This window comes from Globicephala melas, chromosome 4 (assembly GCF_963455315.2).
Source record: "Globicephala melas chromosome 4, mGloMel1.2, whole genome shotgun sequence".
Taxonomy (NCBI): domain Eukaryota; kingdom Metazoa; phylum Chordata; class Mammalia; order Artiodactyla; family Delphinidae; genus Globicephala; species Globicephala melas.
In genome coordinates, this window is record NC_083317.1 from 70518114 (window position 1) to 70537774 (window position 19661).

Consider the following 19661-nt stretch of genomic DNA (forward strand, 5'->3'; position numbering starts at 1 on the left):
CTAGGCCCGTGGGTCTCAAAGTGTGGCCCAGCAGCATCAGCGTCACCGAGGAACTCGTTAGAAACGCAAATTATCATGTCCCACCCCAGACCAAGTGAATCAGAAATTCTGGGGGTGGGGTCCAGTGATCTGTGTTTTAACATGCCATGCCCTCCAGATAACTCTGAAGTTTGAGAAGCATTGCTCCAGATGATACCGCCCCTCAGGGCCCAAACTGGGGTAGGTGTGATAAAGATGAGAGAAGAGGACAGATTAGAGAATTATTTAGAAAGTTAAGGGAGAGTAACTGGGTGAAGAAATCCAGGATGACTTTCTAGCTTGAGTGACAGAGAAATCACGAAAAGAGGGAGGAAGTTTTGTAGAGAAAGGTGACAGTTTTGGACAAGCTGATTCTGAAGTTCTAATAGGCAAACAGGTGGAGCTATCTAGTAGGCAAATGAACATATACCTCAGATGGTGGAAGGGAAGGTCATGGCAGAGAAGCCTGCCCCTAACATTTGCAGGGCCTGGGGCAAGAGTGCACATAACCTGGACCTAAATATTTAAAAGTTATAAATCAAACTGACTTATTTTTAAATAAAATACACTGTCTCCCTTTACCATGACAAATATATCTTCATAATGACAAAATTTTTAAAAATGTTTATAAAGAGATGTTTTTTATATGCCTGAAGGTTGGCAAAATGGCTGATGATTTGGGAGGTCTGTTGATGGGTCAGCAGTTGGGATGAGTCATAAAATATATACGTAATTCATAAATTATTGTTCCTTTCCTTTATGAAATTTATTTTTCATGCCTTCATTTTAGCAAAATTTTCAATAATGTTATAATGAAGATTTTCACATAACTTGTATGCAATTGACAGTAGTGATTCAAAGGGTTAAACAGTAAATGTAACTGTATTCAAAGTACCCAAAATTTTTAATAAATTTTCATTAAAATGTAAATCAAAATGTAAAAAATTTTTAAATTGCTTTTATGTACATTTCTAAAAATTCTTTTTCTTCTATTCAAAACTATTAAAATTGAAAAGCAAAATACAAATTACTATGAATGAATATCAACAATTTAAATCAAAACTACTTAAAGTTGAAAGTTTTAATTTTTTGACAATTTAAATCTTATTAAATATTTTTATAAGGATGAAACTATTAGCAGCTCTAGCAATATTCATGTTTTCATTATCTCTTGCTACAAAACCAATCATCTCAAAACTTAGTGGCTTAAAGTAACGAGCTCTCATCTCTCACCATTCTGTGGACTGGCTGGCTGGTTCTTCTCCTAGTCTCTCCTGAGCTCTTCATGGGACTGCAGTCATGTGGAGGCTCAGCTGGAACTGGAGGGGGACCTCATGCACATGCCTGGGGCTGTGACGGGGTGGCTTGGAGACTGGGACTTCTCTCTCCACATGGTTTCTCATCATTCAGTGGTCTGAAGGAAGGTGGCTTCCTTACATGGTGGCTGGATCCCAATAGGAAAGCAGAAGCTGCCGGGCCTAAGGCCTAAGCCCTGAACGGACATAGTCACTTCTGCCACTTTCTTTTGGTCAAAGCAAGCCGTAAGGTCATTCCAGATTCAAGTGGAGAGAAATGGACTCCACTTCTTGATGGGAGAAATGCCATGACAGGGATGGGAAGCATTACTGGCAGCTATCTTTGCAAACAATTTACCACAGTCCATCTGGTTGCCAATGTAAAGAATTGGTTATTGGGCTTTCCTGGTGGCGCAGTGGTTGAGAGTCCGCCTGCCGATGCAGGGGACAAGGGTTCGTGCCCCGGTCCGGGAAGATCCCACATGCCGCGGAGCGGCTGGGCCCGTGAGCCACGGCCGCTGAGCCTGCGCGTCCAGAGCCTGTGCTCCACAACGGGAGAGGCCACAGCAGTGAGAGGCCCTCGTACCACAAAAAAAAAAAAAAAGAAAAAAAAGAATTGCTTATCTTCATAGCTTCACAGATGTTATGCCTAGACCTACATACATACAAATTTAAAATAATAGGCTATATTAAATAATAGGATATATAATTTTAAATAATATTATTGTTTAATATTATAAAATGCTCCTCTGCCATTCTGTGCAACAAGTGTGAGTAATAGGAGAATCAGGATTTAGAACATGAAGAGAAGCAAGAAAATGGAGGCTCAGCAGCCATTTTCTACTCCTACTGGGAGACATTTTGTCATGCAATCATCTTTTATACCTCACGCAGTCTGAGAGGAAGGATTTGACCAGTTAGTGGTCTAAATACTTACCCTGCTCAAATCCTCTTCAAACTCAGAAGCAGCACCCATCTCTATGTCAGCAGCACTTATTTAGAGGTAGCTGCCTTTTGTTTTAGGGACGTAGGGCAAGAGATGTGGAGAAGTATTTCCTTGAGACCTGAACAGTATTAGTAGAGTAGATGTTTAAAGATATGGGTCACACTGTACCTGTGCTGACTGCTGGATTCTGGATGACAAAGGTGCTGAGGTAGTCCTCAATTAATTTACATTGTATGTATTTGCATATGTAAGGACCTCCAAAGTACACAGTCCAGGGCAGGACCCTCTTGTCTAATGAAAGTACTGAGTAGGTACCACTGGATAGCAGGTAACATGACAGTAGAGGAGAGAGAATCCAGGGAGAGTGGAGAGACCAGAAAGGATAGAACTCTGGGGAATAAACACATTGTTTACAGAATGGATGGACTGAAGTATCCATCAGTAGGAGAAATGATTAAATAAATTACGATGCATTCATTCTATGAAATACTAAGGAACTCCTTTCTCTCATTCTGTCTTTGTCTCTGTCTCTCTCTACATGAATATGCATGGACTGATCTCTAAAGTAAAACACAGAATAAAACAGCCAGCAAAGTGTAGGACAATAGGTATAACATGATTTAGATTTATATCACACACACACACACACACACACACATACACACGTGACTGCATGAAAAAGGACTAAAAGCAAATATACCAAACTGCTAAGTGTTTGGAGGTGCAAAGGGGGATTTTCACATTTTATTCAGCCACCTAGAATAACTTGTTGTCTCTGAACATGAGTTTTCTGTTATGTAAAAAAGAGGTAATAATAGTAATCACTTCACAGAGTTCTTTTTAACAAGTTGAGATACAATTCACTCACCACAAAATCCACCCTTTTGTACAATTCAGTGATTTTTAGTATGTTCACAAGGTTGTGCAGCCAGAACATTTCATCATCGCATAATGAAGCCCCATAACCATAAGCAGTCACTCCCCACTCCCTCTTCCTCCCATTCTTTGGTAACCACTAATCTACTTTCTGCCTCTATGTATTTGGTTATTCTGGACATTTCTTATAAATGGAATCATACAATATTTTCAAGGTTCATCCATGTTACACCATGTATTAATAACTGTACTTTATTCCTTTTTATGGCTGAAAAATAGTCCACTGGATGAGGGTATCACAATTTGGTTATCCATTCATCAGTTGACAGACATTTGGATTGTCTCCATTTTTTTGCTATTATGAATACTGTTGCTATAAACTCTCCTGTACAAGTTTTTGTTGTGAGCATATGTTTTATTTCTCTCAGGTACCTATCTAGGAGTGGAATTGCTGAGTCATATGGTAACTCTATGTTTAACTTTTTGAGGAACTGCCAAACTTTTCTACAGCAGCTGCACTATTTTACATTCCCGTCAACGATGTATGAGGGTTCCAATTACTCCACATCTTTGCCAACACTTGGTATTGTCTGTCTTCTTTATCATAATCATCCCATTGGGTGTAAAATGGTATCTCATTGTAGTTTTAATTTGCATGTCCCTGATGGCTAATGATGTTGAGCATCTTTTCACATGCTTATTGGCCATTTGTATATCTTCTTTGGAGAAATGTGTATTTACATTGCCCATTTTAAAATCAGTTTATTTATCTTTTTATTGTTGGTTTGTAAGAGTTCTTTATATGTTCTTTATATTAATCCCTTATCCAATATGTGGTTTGCAAATATCTTCTCCCATTCTGTGACAGTCTTTTCACTTTCTTGATAGTGTTCTTTGAAACACAAAAGCTTTTAATTTTGATGAAGTCCAATTTATTATTTTTTTTATTGCATGTGCTTTTGGTGTCATATTTTTAAAAACATTGCCTAATCCAAGGTCACAAGGATTGGCAACTATGTTTTCTACCAGTTTTAGCTCTTACATTTAAGTTGCTGATCCATTTTGAGTTAATTTTTATATATGGTGATAGATCACAGAGTTCTTATGATGATTCAATGAAATGAATATTGCATACTACGAAGCACATAGTAAACTCTCGGTGACTGGTAGCTAGTATTATTACTGTATTATTTGTTTAACAAAACCACCAAACACACAACAATCATTGAACAAGCTTTGCAGAGAAAGATCAATCTTATTACTTCGTGGTCACATCTGCTTTTTGAGAAAAACACATAATCACCTAATTTGGTTGTCTACCTTGTTCACCATTTTTGGTAACTGCTAGTTGTTTCCAGAAGATGAAGACTTGCCATGGGTAGAGACTTCAAAGCAGAAGCAGTTCCCAAGGACAGCCCCACCACCACCCTGGATAATGAAGCACCTCTGGCACAAGCATAAAGCTCCCCACAGTGACTATAGGAGGAAAAACATGCATTTTGACATAAGTATTTATCATGAAACTTTATGGTTTCATCCTGTGTTTCTATGTCCACGTGCATGTATATTTTTGCGCCTGACTTTACATAGAATTAATTAACTTCTGAGTATTCACCCACTACCCAAATGTTCCAATTAAGTCAGGGCCCCAGCTACCCAAATACGCCAAATATCTTCTCTGGATCTTCGGTATTCACAGTGACTCCATATTGGTTTTTCTTTGAGACAGTCTCCCTGAAATCTCAGTGTTTTTAATGTGGGTGGAGGGGTTGCTCCCAGGTTACAATTGGCAACATCTGGAGATATTTTTGGTTGTCACAACTGAGTGGACACTACTGGCATCTAGTGGGTAGAGGCCAGGGACACTGCTAAACATTCTACAATGCATAGGACAATCCCCCAAAACAAAAACTTATCCAGCCCCAAATGTCAGCTGTGCTGAGGTTGAGAAACCCTGGCTAGATATATGAGATGATTATGCTTACATCTTGAACTAGAACAGCAAGGTGTGAAAGCTCTGGAATTAGACACAGCTAGATTCCAATCTGAGCTCTTCCACTTACCCCATTCTGTGACCTTGTGCAAGTTTCTTAACCTCTCTGAGCCTTAGTTTCCTCAGCTAATAATCATTCTAATATACATACGTATGTATAATCATCTTTTATATATATATATATATATATATACCTAAAATCATCTAATATATAATATGTGGCATAGTGACTGACACATAGTAAATATTCTAATATTAGATCACATAAACATAGTTGATAATGATATCCTAATAAAAATAATACCTTAGAGGGTTTTTTTTAAAGTCAGTTTTATTGAGTTAATTTACATAGGGTAAAATCATTCTTTTCTTAGTATACAGTTCAATGAGTTTTGACAAATGTACACAATTGTGTAACCACCACGCAATCATGATATTGAACAGTTTTATCACCCCCAAATTCCCTCATAACCCTTTGTACAAATTCCCCACCACACTGATCTACTTTCTGTACCTACTGGGGGGTTTGGCTCTTTTAAAACATCATATAAATGGAATTGTAGAACATGTAGCCTTTGAGTCTGGTTTCTTTTGCTTACATAATGCTTTTGCAATTTATCTATGTTTTTGCACGCATCAGTAGCCTTGGTCCTTTATATTGCTGAGTAGTATTTCATTGTTTGGATGTGTCACAGTTTGTTTATCCATTTACCAATTGATGAACTTTTTATTGTGGCCAATTTTTTGGTTATTATGAACACAGCTGCTGTGAACATTAGCATACAGGTATTTCTGTGGACATCGTTTTTATTTCCCTTGTAACTGACAAGTTTAATACCAGGAGTGAGGCTTCTGGGTGCTGTGGTAAGTGTATGTTTAACTTTGTAAGAAGCAGCCAAACTGTTTTCCAAAGTGACTGTGTCATTTTGCATTGCTAGCACGTGATGTTGTCAGTTTTTATTTTGTTTTATAATTTAATTTTAGTCTCGAAAATAGGTAGTGGTATCTTATTGTGTTTTTAATTTGCATATTCCCTAATAACTAGCAATGTTGAGTTCCTTTGTTTTGACTTCATGTTTTAACATACAGATGATTTTGGATGCTTTAAATCTCACATAAACTATATTAGCTGGGTAGAAATAAACAACATGTTTATACTGACAAGAATTAAATGCATGCCTTCTCTCCACCCCACCATCACCAAAGTGACTGCTTCCCCATTTCCCATAAGAAAAGAAACGTCTGGTTTTGTACACTCTAGCAACCCAGAGCTGCAGCCAATCTGCGTCATCCTCACTGTGTAATTAGAGGCTGGAGGTGCCCACGTGTCTCATTTTTAGGATGCTGTGGGCTACATTTGGCCCAGATTAGGTTATACTTTAGGCATTTCACTGCATATCTCTTTTTCCCCTCAATGTTCTGGTTCTCAGAAGGCTCTTAAAAGAACAAACAGCTCAACTAACACACCACTGTAAAGCAATTATACTCCAATAAAGATGTTAAAAAAAAAAAGAACAAACAGCTCTGGGTTGGAGTGAAGAGTCTCCCTCTCTGAGGACAGTGGGGTGATAGAGACTTCCCTCAGGCACGCTCTCTAAAGCAGGAAAGGAAGGAAAAACAAGCCCCACTGGCCCTTGAGGGCGCAGTGTCTTAGTCTCAAACCCAGCCACAGCATGCTGCTTCACATACTAAAATCGTCTGTCCACAAGAATTCTGTTTGTTTCACCAAGTGGACATTGTCCTGCCCTCCCTTCTTCTCACATGGAACCCATCACCATCACCACTTTTCCTTGCTCTCCTAGTTATGGTTGCCAGAGAAAATAGAGGATCCCCAGTTAAATTTGAATTTCAGATAAACAACACATAAATTTTTGGTATAAGTATACCCCACATAATATTTGGAATCTTCTTCCACTGCCAATGTTGGAGGCACTAGCTTATTTTTATTAAGGGAGTCAAGGTCTTACTTGGGGAGAGAACCAAGAACATACTTGATTTCTTTTTAGCTCTATGCTTGTTCTTCTCCCCCTCCAAGAGGCAGGCTATATAGACAACTACTTATTTTCTCCACCACTGCATCAGTTAGGGGACTTCAGAAGCATAAAAGACCAGAGCCAGATGGCAATGACGTACCTTTCAGTAGCAATTCCTGTTTTAAAAAAAAGGAAAGCTCCTTCCGGGCTGGCTCTGTGTACAGTCAGATGAAAAACTGACCACCCCACTTGTTCAACACAGCATGGCTGGGGAAGGAAGCAGGCCAATCCTTATTAAAGGGTCACTTAAACTCATTTCTGGGATCAGCCTGATATAAATACATTCATTTCATGTTAAACTTTTTGAGTCAGTGCACTGCTAGCAAACCCACTAAGAGTGAGCTTCTCCTGCAGAGAAGGGCACAAGCAACGTCAAACCCTTTAGCCTCTCGTATAAGGTTAACGGGAAAATATAAATAAAAGTAAATGGAATAAATGCTATTTTTAAAATAAGAGGAAAAAATGTATTGACTACCTCCTATGTCCAAGTTCCCTATGTGCATCACCTGAATGCATCCAATTTTTTTTACTTAACATACTTGTGGGTGGGTGTTATGAAATTCTGAATAGTTAATTTCCCCAATGCTAGTGGAGTAGCTTGGATTTTTATTAGGATCAGTCTGATTCTAGAATTAGGTCTCCCTACTAATCCACATGAGTCTGACAACCATAATTACCCGAGAGAAGGAAAAAGAAACTTCCCAGTGAAAATGCTCGGTAGTGTATGGGAATTCTCACAATGAATCAGCCCCACAGTACAAGGCCTATGATCCAACAGCCAAGCAGAACCCACGCAGGCAGCTTTGACAGTGACATGAAGGATGGGCTCCAGGTGCCACAGCCGTGGATAATTTAAGCCCCTTCATTGGAGCTCCAGTGAAGGGCCAGGACTGGGGACTGGTGTCAAAAGTCATTGACACAAAGGGAAATAAAACTATCTTGTAACTTCCAGAGACCAGGGCAGGGAGGAGATCAGGAATCCAGGCAAGCGAAGAAATCCAATCATGTTTCTAGCCACCAAAGCACCATGAGTGACTGTGACTCTGAGGTAACGTCTGGGCCAACCACAGCTTCGGTCCTGTGGCCTGGGACCTGTGTCCTCAGGTGTGATGCCAACAACAACAAGAGTTAACATTTACATGGCACTATCCAGGTGCCAGGCTCTGCTCTAGGTGCTGCACAACTTTTAACCCATTCAATCATCACAATAGCCCTTTGAGATAAGTACTCTTATTATCTTCCTTTCATCCTTGAGGAAATGATGGCACAGAGAGGTTAAGTAACTTGCCCAAGATCCCTCAATGAGTAAGTGGCAGAACTGGAACTCAAACAGAACAGTCTGGCTCCAGAGCCTGTGCTCTTAACCATCACACCATACCACTGTGTGCTAAGTATCTGCACCTGTCCACGAGGCAGACCAAGGCAGTGCTGGTAAATTCTGAGGAAAGGATTGCAATTAGCAGTTGGGAATCAGCTTTCCAAAGGAGGGCACTGAATATAGAGGAGAAAGTCAGTGGAGAAAACCATGGTGAAAGGAGGGATAGAGAAGGGAAAGCCACAGAGGTAGACGAAGAAGGAACAGAGAGATGGGAAGGGAAGCAGGACTGTGCAAAAGCTAGGCGAGCGCAAGGAGGACGAAGTTGCAGGAAGATAGGTCATCCACAATGCCCAGTGCTGCAGAGAGATCAACAAGGGTGGGGCCTGAGAAACAGACACTGGAATTGACACTTTGAAGCTTGTGTTGATGAAGGTATGGGTTATTCTTGAAGGATACATACTTGGCTGCTGTAATAAAGGCCAAAATAACAGTGCGAAGCATACTTTCCCCTCACATAACAGTCCAGCATAAGCAGCTCCAGGCTAATATGGCCCACCATCTCAGCTTGGTGCATGAGGTTTCTATCTCAGGTCTAAAAGTACGGTTCCTGTCATCCCTCCACAGTCTAGGCAGCATAGGGTTAAAAGCTTCATGGAAAACGTACCCCTTCCTTTCAAGGGGATGGTCCAGAAGTTATGAACCTGGCAACACCTAGCTGCAGGGGAACCTGGAAAATGCAGTCTTCAGCCAGGAAGTTTGGTACTCAGCTAAAACTGATGGGTTCTATTTCTAAAGGAAGAAAAAGATGACAGACATTGGGACATAACTCTCTACCACAGAGGTCACTGGTCACCTTTGCAGTTAGTTTCATCTAGTGGGCTGTAGGGAGTTCACAGGGAGAGGATGCAGTGAATAGAGAGGAAGAAAGACAATGTGAGAAGATTAGTGGTCACTGGAAATAGAGAAAAGAGATGGAGTTTGAGGAGTAGCAGAATAGAAAGATGGTCTGTACAAAAAGGGGGGAACTAGGGCTTCCCTGGTGCCGCAGTGGTTGAGAGTCCGCCTGCTGATGCAGGGGACACGGGTTCGTGCCCCGGTCCGGGAAGATCCCACATGCCACGGAGCGGCTGGGCCCGTGAGCCATGGCCGCTGAGCCTGCGCGTCCGGAGCCTGTGCTCCGCAACGGGAGAGACCACAGCGGTGAGAGGCCCGCGTACCGCAAAAAAAAAAAAAGGTGTGGGGGGAACTAGGTATGCTTATGGAGAGCAGAAAAAAATCAAGAGGGAAGAGAGAGACCAGATGCTGAAGAGATCAGCCTTGGACACTTCTTTCTTTGAAACAAGAGGGCAGGAGAAGACAGTGAGTAAAGATGTACATTTCAATGTGGAGAGTAGGGAAGCTGAACAAGCATGGGTTCATGTGGCCCCGACGCCAGCCATGTAGGTGAGATCATCCACCTCCATAACTGTGTGTTTCCAAGTGTGAAGGCTGCCGGGAGCTTACAAAACGTAAGGGTGATGCCTCATGTGCTTGTCTACTGTCCTGTCGCCTGTCTCTCAGGGGGACATTAGTAACTATGCGCTATCGCTCTCCTACAGAGTTAGAAACCTACACAGAGCTCCTTCTCACCTGGAAAGCCAAATAGACACTGTGGATACAGAGATGGCCCCCAATAAATATCTGTTAAATCAGTGAATAAATGAATGGGTGAATAAGCAAATGAACAAACACATTTCACGACTCCGAATAGCTGCATATGCCAGAACATTTAAATTCCTCTTCAAGCAGCGTAATTCCTTACAGGCTGACGTTCGTTTCAACAGATTCCATTTCCAAACCTGCTTCCTTCTTCTCTAAAACATGAGAAGGATACGTACCCTGGAATTTCTGAGATGTTGTGGATATTATTAGGCAATATCTATCCAGGTTTTTGTTTGCGCTGTTAGAGGAGCTCGTGAGGATCCATCCGGCTAAATGTTGACTCCTTCCAGTTTAAAGAAATAGCACCAAAAATAGGCTGCTTTTTCCCCAAGAGGAAAATATCCTTCCATGGAAGTTCTTTGCATGTATTTGTTTCCAGCTGCCATAATGTCATATTGTTTCAGATGTCAGGCCAGCCATGTCAGAACTCAAGAATCCAGATATTTCAGATGAGGAAACTGCCCCTCCCCTCTCTCCCTCACCCTCAGTTTTTACAGTTAATTGTTCATCATCTCTACTTTGTATTTCAAGAGATTACTTCTAGGAAGATGGTGAAATTAACAGGAGAAAATCAGATCAGAAGTGGCTGTATCAGCCATCAAGTCCCCACAAAATCAGAAAGTCTTTCATCATGAAGTTATTGTACGTGGTAATGTGTTGAGGATTAAACAAAATGACAAAGTGCTAGTGGCTGCTGCCTGCGCTGGTGTCAACATAGGTTCAGAAGCCTCCTGCTGTAGGATGGTCCCAACCACATGACCACTTGAGACGCTGCCCTGAGTTCTTTCTGAAACAAGCCCATTCTGTTGGTGAGTCACAGAACACCTTCACTGTAGAGGGAGAATCTCCAAGTTCAACTATTACAATTGAAGAAATTATAAGCAAGCAGAACGATTCCCTCACTTCTAATAACAATTCCTCTTTCTTGCTCCAACATGAGGAAACAGTGTGCTAGCTTTTATCCTCACCTCCAGATTGCCAGCTCCCCAAGCAGCCCCTACCTTCTGAAGGACAAAGCTGCCTCTGGTTTTCTACCCTTGGAAATCTCCCTTAACTTGTCTCTCTCCAAGACAAGACATTCTTTGAAGCCTTCTTTAAAGCCCAGACTCTCTGGCACGAGACAGAAATAGGGGTGCAAGGGACGTGAAATAACTGTCCTCTTCCTTCTCCAGGAAAAGTGGCTTTTGGTGAATATATTTAGGCACCACCTTGCCGCCTCCGTGCTCTCCTTGAACACTGAGCTTCCCACTGTTCTTGGCAGGGGACAGGGCACTAACACCAATGCCCACTGTTGGTCTCAATCCACCCCCGCCTTCCAGATTACTCCACTAGCTCTGGGGGACTACCAGTCCTCCCATATCACTTTTGTTTGACATCAGAGCCTCTGACTTCTCAGCCCACAAGCCAGAGCGGCCAACAGGGTTCTTCCTGCCCAGGGCACAGGGAGCACTGTCCTACCTTGCTTTTCCTTCTTTTCCATCTGTGACCTCCCTTTTCCCATGCTACAAAGACACCACACAGAGCAGACCACACATTTTCAACATGTTTACTAAAGAAAATTAAAGGAGTGATTGCACTAAAATTACAAAGTAGCATTTGTGTATAATCCTTGGTTACAAATCAGTGCTAAATCCTGTCCATCCTTCTCTGATCACGCAGTTATAGTCACCCAAGATTTGTGCCTCTCCCAGGTCTATCTCAGACTATGCCAGACAGTCCCCATGCTGACCCAGTCTGGGCCCGTCCTCCTCTTGTAATTACAGAGAAGCTAGACTGTGGTGGTCTTGTGTCTGAATCTTGCCACTTGATGCACCTGATATTTCATACCCTGTGTTTAGTCCTGGGTGTCATCGTTTAAAAAGCACATTGACAAACTTGAGAGAACAACCAAGTGGTGAGGGATCTGAAAGCCATCTTACACCCAGAATGGCCAGAGAAACTGAGGACATGGGCTAGAGAAGAGAGGTCTTGGGGAGTGGACATGGCTGTCCTAGAGACTGATGAGACACCTTTGCTGCTTTCAGCCCAACCCAAAGATGTGCCTTTCTTACACTAACTCAGCTACGCTAAAGGGGTTCAGACTGTTCTAGAAAACAGTGTTTCTTTATCTAAATTGTTCTAGCAGCAATGTTCCTTCCAGCAGAGATGTTCCACACGAGATTCGTGTGCTGGGTGAGGGCTGGCCTTCCAACTCCATAGTTGTCTATGTCTATGGAGAACACAGAGAGAGGGTCCAGAGGTTTTCGGTTACTATAATCCTCTTAAGCCTTGCTGCCTGTTTGACACTAGACATCAGTCAGCTTTCACCTATTATTGTTAGCTTTTGAAATTCTGACACGCTCTCCAGGAGTTTAAAATATTCCCTTCTACAGGACGGCACAGCTTGCTAGCTTTAAATTTCAAACTTCAAAGCTGCTTTGGAAATTAAAATTTGCTTTTACAATTTTAAAGGTTTCTAGCCACAAGAAAGGTGACTTGAACTTTGGAAACTGGCTTTTGAAATGTACACCTATTGACCAATTTAGTGGTGAGCTTGGAAGTCCCTCTGCCAGCAGCCTGTTTAACTTACCTTTGTCCTCTGGTAGGTCAGCCCACCTCCTGTCTGGAGCAGACTACAGCAGTGGTTCCCAACTGGGCTGGGATTGGGTCAGGCATCGGTCATTTTTTTAAATTCTTTGGGTCATTCTAATGTGCAGCTAGGGGTGAGAAGTTCTGTTCTTGAAGGTTTGAGAACTGCCATTTTAAACCATGTTCCTCTCAGACCTCATTTTAGAACAAGCCAGTTTGCTTACGTTCTAGAAACTTAACAGTGTTATCATATCGCAAAACACCATTCCGGAATCAATGGATGAATTCTTTTTATCTGTTGTCCTGACTCTCAGAGGACCTCGTGCCTCAGGTCCACTAGACCCAACTATGATGGTGGAGTGAGAGTGGAGTGGAGGTTGAGGGATGTTTTTATATTTCTAATGACAAAATTCCGGGGCGGTGCAGGGGAGGGTGCTCAAGCTACACTCACCTACAGGTGTTTTGAGAGTTTCTCTTGGGTACCCCTTGCTAACACACAGCCTCCCCAGGCCTGAACAAAAACATCTTTCTCTGAAGCTTCCACAGTCTCAGACAAGACAGCATTGCTTTAAGGAGGCTTTTGACATGCTGATTCACAGCTGTTTATAGTCAAGAATAGCTACCCACTGGGGAAATCACATCTGTGCTGACTATTGGAATAAAACTGCCCACAGAAGTTGATGAGCCAGCAGACTCATCCTTTTGGATGCTGCTAGATCCCTGTCATCCCCGCACAAAAGTAAACTCTATGAAGGCACAGATCCCATGGGTCTTCTACACCCCTGTGACCTCAAAGCCTAAACAACATCTGACATGAAGGGGGTGCTCAAGGAATGTATTCAACGGTTGTATAAATGGATAATGAATCAAATGTCAATCAGGGCCCAGAGAGAACGCCAGAGACTATCAATATTATGTAAAAATAAATGAGTAAAGGGACTTCCCTGGTTAAGAATCCTCCTGCCAATGCTGGGGACACGGGTTCGAGCCCTGGTCCAGGAAGATGCCATATGCCGCGGAGCAGCTAAGCCTGTGCACCACAACTACTGAGCCTGTGCTCTAGAGCCCATGAGCCACAACTACTGAGCCCACGTGCCACAGCTGCTGAAGCCTGCACGCCTAGAGCCCGTGCTCCACAGCGAGAGAAGCCACCGCAGTGAGAAGCCCGTGCACCGCAACGAAGAGTAGCCCTAGCTCACTGCAACTAGAGAAAGCCTGCGTACAGCAACGAAGACCCAACGAAGCCAAAAATTAAAAAAAAATTTTAATAAATTTATATAAATAAATAAATAAATAAATGAGTAAAATATTTATTTCCAGATTCTGGTTTCCCTAGAGCATCACAGAAATGCTCAGATACTAGCAGAGGAGGACCTTCTGGACAACTTTACACATTAACTTAGGGAGGGACAGACAAAGACGGCTCAACCTATATGAAGCCTTAGATCTACTTCTAAATGACCAGCCCAAATGCTCTCATTGCCAAGAGTTCCCCAACCTCCACCCCCTTCAGCCTGAGCATCAAGAAGCACCCCTCCACAGAGCTGCCTCCCCCAACTCCGGGATCCCCTGATATTAGCCGTACTAACTGACCGCACCCCCAGGGAGGGCCCCTCTCAAATCCACTCCTTGTGCCCCAGGTCTCAAGCCCGACCCCTCACACCCTTGCATAACTCCAGTTTTACCAATCGTAGAACACCCTGCCCTGCCCAGCTGGGTGATGCATCACCAAGCCCTTTTCCTCCTCCTCAGAAGCAGCTTAGAAAATCTTTTACAATTTTTCTTTTTGTGTGTGTGCCTCAAGAAATTAGAACTAGGCTTGTCCAGCCCTGCCAGTGTTAGCAATCATCTGCTGGAGAAGCATGCAAATTTGAGGGAAAAAAGCCAAGCAGCTGCATTCTCCCAATCCCCAGGGCCCTAGAACACACCCCATAGAGAGTATAAATCATTTCTTGGAATATGGAATGTGGGATTGAATGAAGAGATTCTGACCTAACCACCTTTCTCCTGGGCTCTCACATCATCCTCCCACCCCCAGAAGCAGCCTGGGTATAAAGGGAAGTGTTCACATCCATTGCTTTTGAGTTTCCCCGTGAGCCTGGCCGCCGACCACGTGACTTGGCAGAGCCTAACAGTTTTCCCTGAGCCTCTGACTGGTACAATAAGGAATTTTTACTTTGAGGCTCAGTCAGCTTTCTGATGAAAAGAATTCACTATGTCTCAGTATAAGCACTGCCTGTATCAAAATGCACACATGGAAAAATCAGGTGCTTGCACTCAATAGTTCATGTGTTGGATCTCTTGTATTTATCACATTCTCTGGCTGAGATTCAAAATGAGGGATTAAATGCTGGTGACCTGGGAGCTAGCATCATCAGTGGCTCTAGAAAAGTCCACTCTATGATGTATTATTTAGACTGGGAAGATTGTTCCCTATGGACCACACCTCTAAGGATGTGCATCTTAAATGAAGAAGGAAATATTCAAGCAGCTCAATCTGTAACAATAACCTGTGATTGTTAACTACAGTTTAATGCTTTAAGAAGAGCAGCGTTCCAATTTCTAATCAAGGGGGCATTGTTACTGATAATAATTATCCCCTCTGTGCTTATCCCTCTCTTTGAAAAATGCATCTTATACAGGGTGGAAAGTGATCACTTGTTTAGGAAACTTCACTCTGTCCACATTATCACAAACACTGGGAGGTTCACATAAATGAGATGGAGGGATTAGGACTGAGAGGCAGACATTACATTTAAAGTAGCACCTGGTTAGCAGCCGCCTGATGGAACTCTCCCCACCCCCAAAATACATGCAGACACAGAAAAAGATTAAAACCTCTAAGTCATCCAGGGATTTAAAAAATACTCATCTGACAAGCACTGAATAGTCACTGCTTTCAAGGAATTTCTGGTCTAGCCACTAAACCAAATTCTGTCTTAGTTAACTATTGCTGTGTTACAAATTACCCCCAAAACTAAGGGGCTTAAAACTTTATTTTCTCACAGTTCCTGTGGGTCAGAGTCCAAGCATGGCTTAGCTGGGTCGCTAGCTCTGGGCCTCTCTTCAGGCTCAACAAGACTCACTTCCTCCCTCACTCACATGGTTGTTGATGGGATTCAGCTCTTTACTGGTGGTCGGACTGAGGATTCCTTGGTTCCTTGAGATATGGGCTTCTCCACAGGGCTTATCACAACCTGGCAGCTTCTGAGGAGTTTTAATAATATAACAGAATGGAGTAAACCCGGAGACAAGCAGGAATGATCCAAATTCCCCACCCGTTCCCCACTCACAGCTGATCTGAGGAGTATCTTAAACGTTTCATGCCTACCCATCTGCATCTAGACATCCTTCTTCCTTCCTTCACTGATTTATCCATTCAACTAATATTTGGGGGCTCTCTCTATGTGCCAAGAGCAATTTTAGGTAGTGGGAATACAGCATAAGAATAAGACACATTTCCATTTCTTAGGGAGTTTACATTCTAGTAGAGAAGACAAATAACAAATAAATAAGAAATGTACAGTATATCAGAAGACAGGTGTTATAGAAAAGATAAGGTGGGCTAAATGGGAGAGGGAGTGCTGAGGGCTGTGTATGCATGTGTGATTAGAGGTTATAATGTGACATTTGAGCAGAGAACTGATAGAGAACTGATAGAAGGTAAAAGTCTTCGGGCGGCAGTGTGCTTGGCACATTCAAGGAACAGCAGTAAAGTCAGTGGGACTGAAGCAAAGTCAGTGAGGCAGAGAATAGCAAGACAGAAGGTCAGAGAGCTGGTTGAATCATGGAAAGTAGTGGAGCTCACTGCACAATAATTTTAACGGCTTTGTAAGTCATTTTAAGACTTTGGGTTTTACTCTGATGTGGGATACAGTGGGCAGATTTGGACAAGAGGAGTAACATGATTGGATGTAAGACCACTTGGTTGCTAGGTTTAAAAAGAAATGGTCTGTGGGGCAAGGTTGGAAGCTGGGAGACCAGTTGCAAAACTATGGAAATCATCCAGGCAAAAGTAGTAAAAAAAGACTGGATTCTGGTTCTATTTTAAAGGTAGAATAAATAGGATTTAATGAAAGAATGAATTTTGGATGTGAGCAAAAAAAGAGGCATTAAGGACAACTTCAAAGTTTTTGGCCTGAGCAACTGGTGCCATTGATAGGGAAGAGGAACACTGTGGGAGGAGTAAGATGCGGAAGGTTCAGAAATCAAGAATTCTGACAGGACCAGAACAAAGAATCCTAAAATTTATACAGACCCACAAAAGACCCTGAACAGCCAAAGCAATCTTTAGAAAAAAGAGCAAAGCTAGAGGTATCATGCTCCCTAACTTCAGATTATACTACAAAGCTACAGTAATCAAACCAGTATATACTGGCACAAAAACAGACACATAGATCAATGGAACATAATAGAGAGCCCAGGGGGTATTTCCTGGCGGTCCAGTGGTTAGAACTCTGTGCTTTCACTGCCAAGGGCCCGGGTTCAATCCCTGGTCAGGGAACTAAGATCCAGCAAGCCATGCAGCCTGGTCAATAAATAAACAAACTCACACACCAGTGGTCAATTAATCTACAACAAAGGAGGCAAGAATACACAATGGAGAAAAGACACTCTTTTCAATAAGTGGTGCTGGGAAAACTGGACAGCTACATGTAAAAAGCAAATTATAACATTTTCTCACACCATATACAAAAATAAAGTCAAAATGAATTTTAAAGACCAGAAACCATTAAATTCCTAGGAGAAAACATAGGCAGAACACACTTTGACATAAATTATAGCAATATTTTTTTTGGATCTGTCTTCTAAGGCAAAGGAAACAAAAGCAAAGATAAACAAATGGGACCTAATTCAACTTAAAAGCTTCTGCATACCAAAGGAAACCATTGACAAAGTGAAAAGACAACTTGCTGAATGGGAGAAAAAACTTGCAAATGACATGACTGATAAAGGGTTAATATCTAAAATATATAAACAGCTCATATAACTCAATATCAAAAATCCAAACAACCCGATTAAAAAATGGGCAGAAGACCTGAATAGACATTTTTCCAAAGATGACAAAGGCGGCCAACAGGTACATGAAAAGATGCTCGACATCACTGATCATCAGAGAAATGTAAATCAAAACCACAATGAGATATCACCTCACTTCAGTCAGAGTGGGCATCATCAAAAACATCACAAATAATTAACATTGGTGAGGACATGGAGAAAAGAGAACACTTATACTTTGTTGGTAGGAACATAAATTGGTATAGCCACTATGGAAAAGAGTACCGAGGTTCCTCAAAAAACTAAAAATAGAACTACCATATGATCCAGCAATTCCACTCCTGGGTATACATCTGAAAAAAACAAATACACTAATTCGAAAAGATGCATGCACCCCAATGTTCATAGAAGCATTATTTACAACTGCTAAAACATGGAAGCAACCTCAGTGTCCATCAACAGATAAATGGATAAAGAAGATGTGGTATATATATATATATATATATATATATAATGGAATACTACTCAGCCATAAAAAGGAATGAAATAATGTCATTTGCAGCAACATGGATGGACGTAGAGGGTATTATGCTTAGCAAATTAAATCAGACAGACAAAGACAAATACTGTATGTTATCACTTATATTTGAACTCTAAAAAATAAAACAAACAAATGAATATAATAAAACAGACTCACAGAAAAAGAAAACAAACTAGTCGATACCAGTGGGGAAAGGGAAGGGGAGAGCAGTGAGACAAGGTTGGAGGATTAAGAGGTACAAACTATGATGCATAAAATAAATAAGCCACAAGGATATATTGTACAGCACAGGGAAATATAGCCATTATTTTATAATAACTTTAAATGGAGTACAATCTATAAAAATATTGAATCACTATGTTGTACACCTGAAACCAATATTGTAAATCAACTATACTTCAATTAAAACAATAATAAAATAAAAATAAATAATTAATAAAATGAATTCTGTTTCAAATATGTTAATTTGAGATGCCTATTAGACGCCCAGATGGACAAATCAAGTAGGCAACTGGATAAATGAGTCTGGAGTTCAGGGATTGATTCTGGGCTAGAGATGGAAATCTGGAGTCATCAGTTTATAGACATTAATTAAAGCCCTAAGAGTCGATGAATTCACTAGGAAGTTAGGGTAGATAGAAAAGAAAGATCCAAGAACTGAACCCTGGGACACTCTAATGTGGAGAGGGGGATGACGGGAAAAGTGCAAGTGGCTAGTAAGGCAGGAGGAGAATCAAGAAAAAGTGGTGTCCAGGAAAACAAATGAAGAAAGTATTCCAAGTTATTGAATCTTCCTTTAGTTTCTCTCAGTTTTTTCCAAATGCCCATGTGCATAAGAATCACTCTACGAAGCATCTAGACAATACCTTATTTGTTATTTTGTGGGAAATTTAAAAGATTTTCAAGGTAATTCTGACTTGGCTTGATTTTAGCCATAGGTGCTGACACAAGAATGTAACTGCGATGGAATGGGATCTACTGTAGGTCCCAGTGAACTGGGAGGATTCTAACATACTATAAGGACAGAGGTAGTGTTTACTGGGGGTCAAGTATAAGGGTTTACTTCACTGAATTTTTTTTTGATAATTGCAATTTTAAAAACTTTTTATTATAGAGAATAGCAGATGTGCAAAATTAGGAAAATAGTCTAATGATATAATAGCCTCTGTGTTCCCATCACCCAGTTCAGCAATTACCAACTCATGGCCAATCTTGTTTCTTTTCTATTCCATTCACTATCCCCATACATTTTGAAACAGACTCCAAACATCATACCATTTCATCTATAAAAATACTTTTTTTCACATTAATACAATATCATTATCACCCGCAAGAAGTTAATGTAGTTTCTTATTACAAAGAAATCCAACCAGT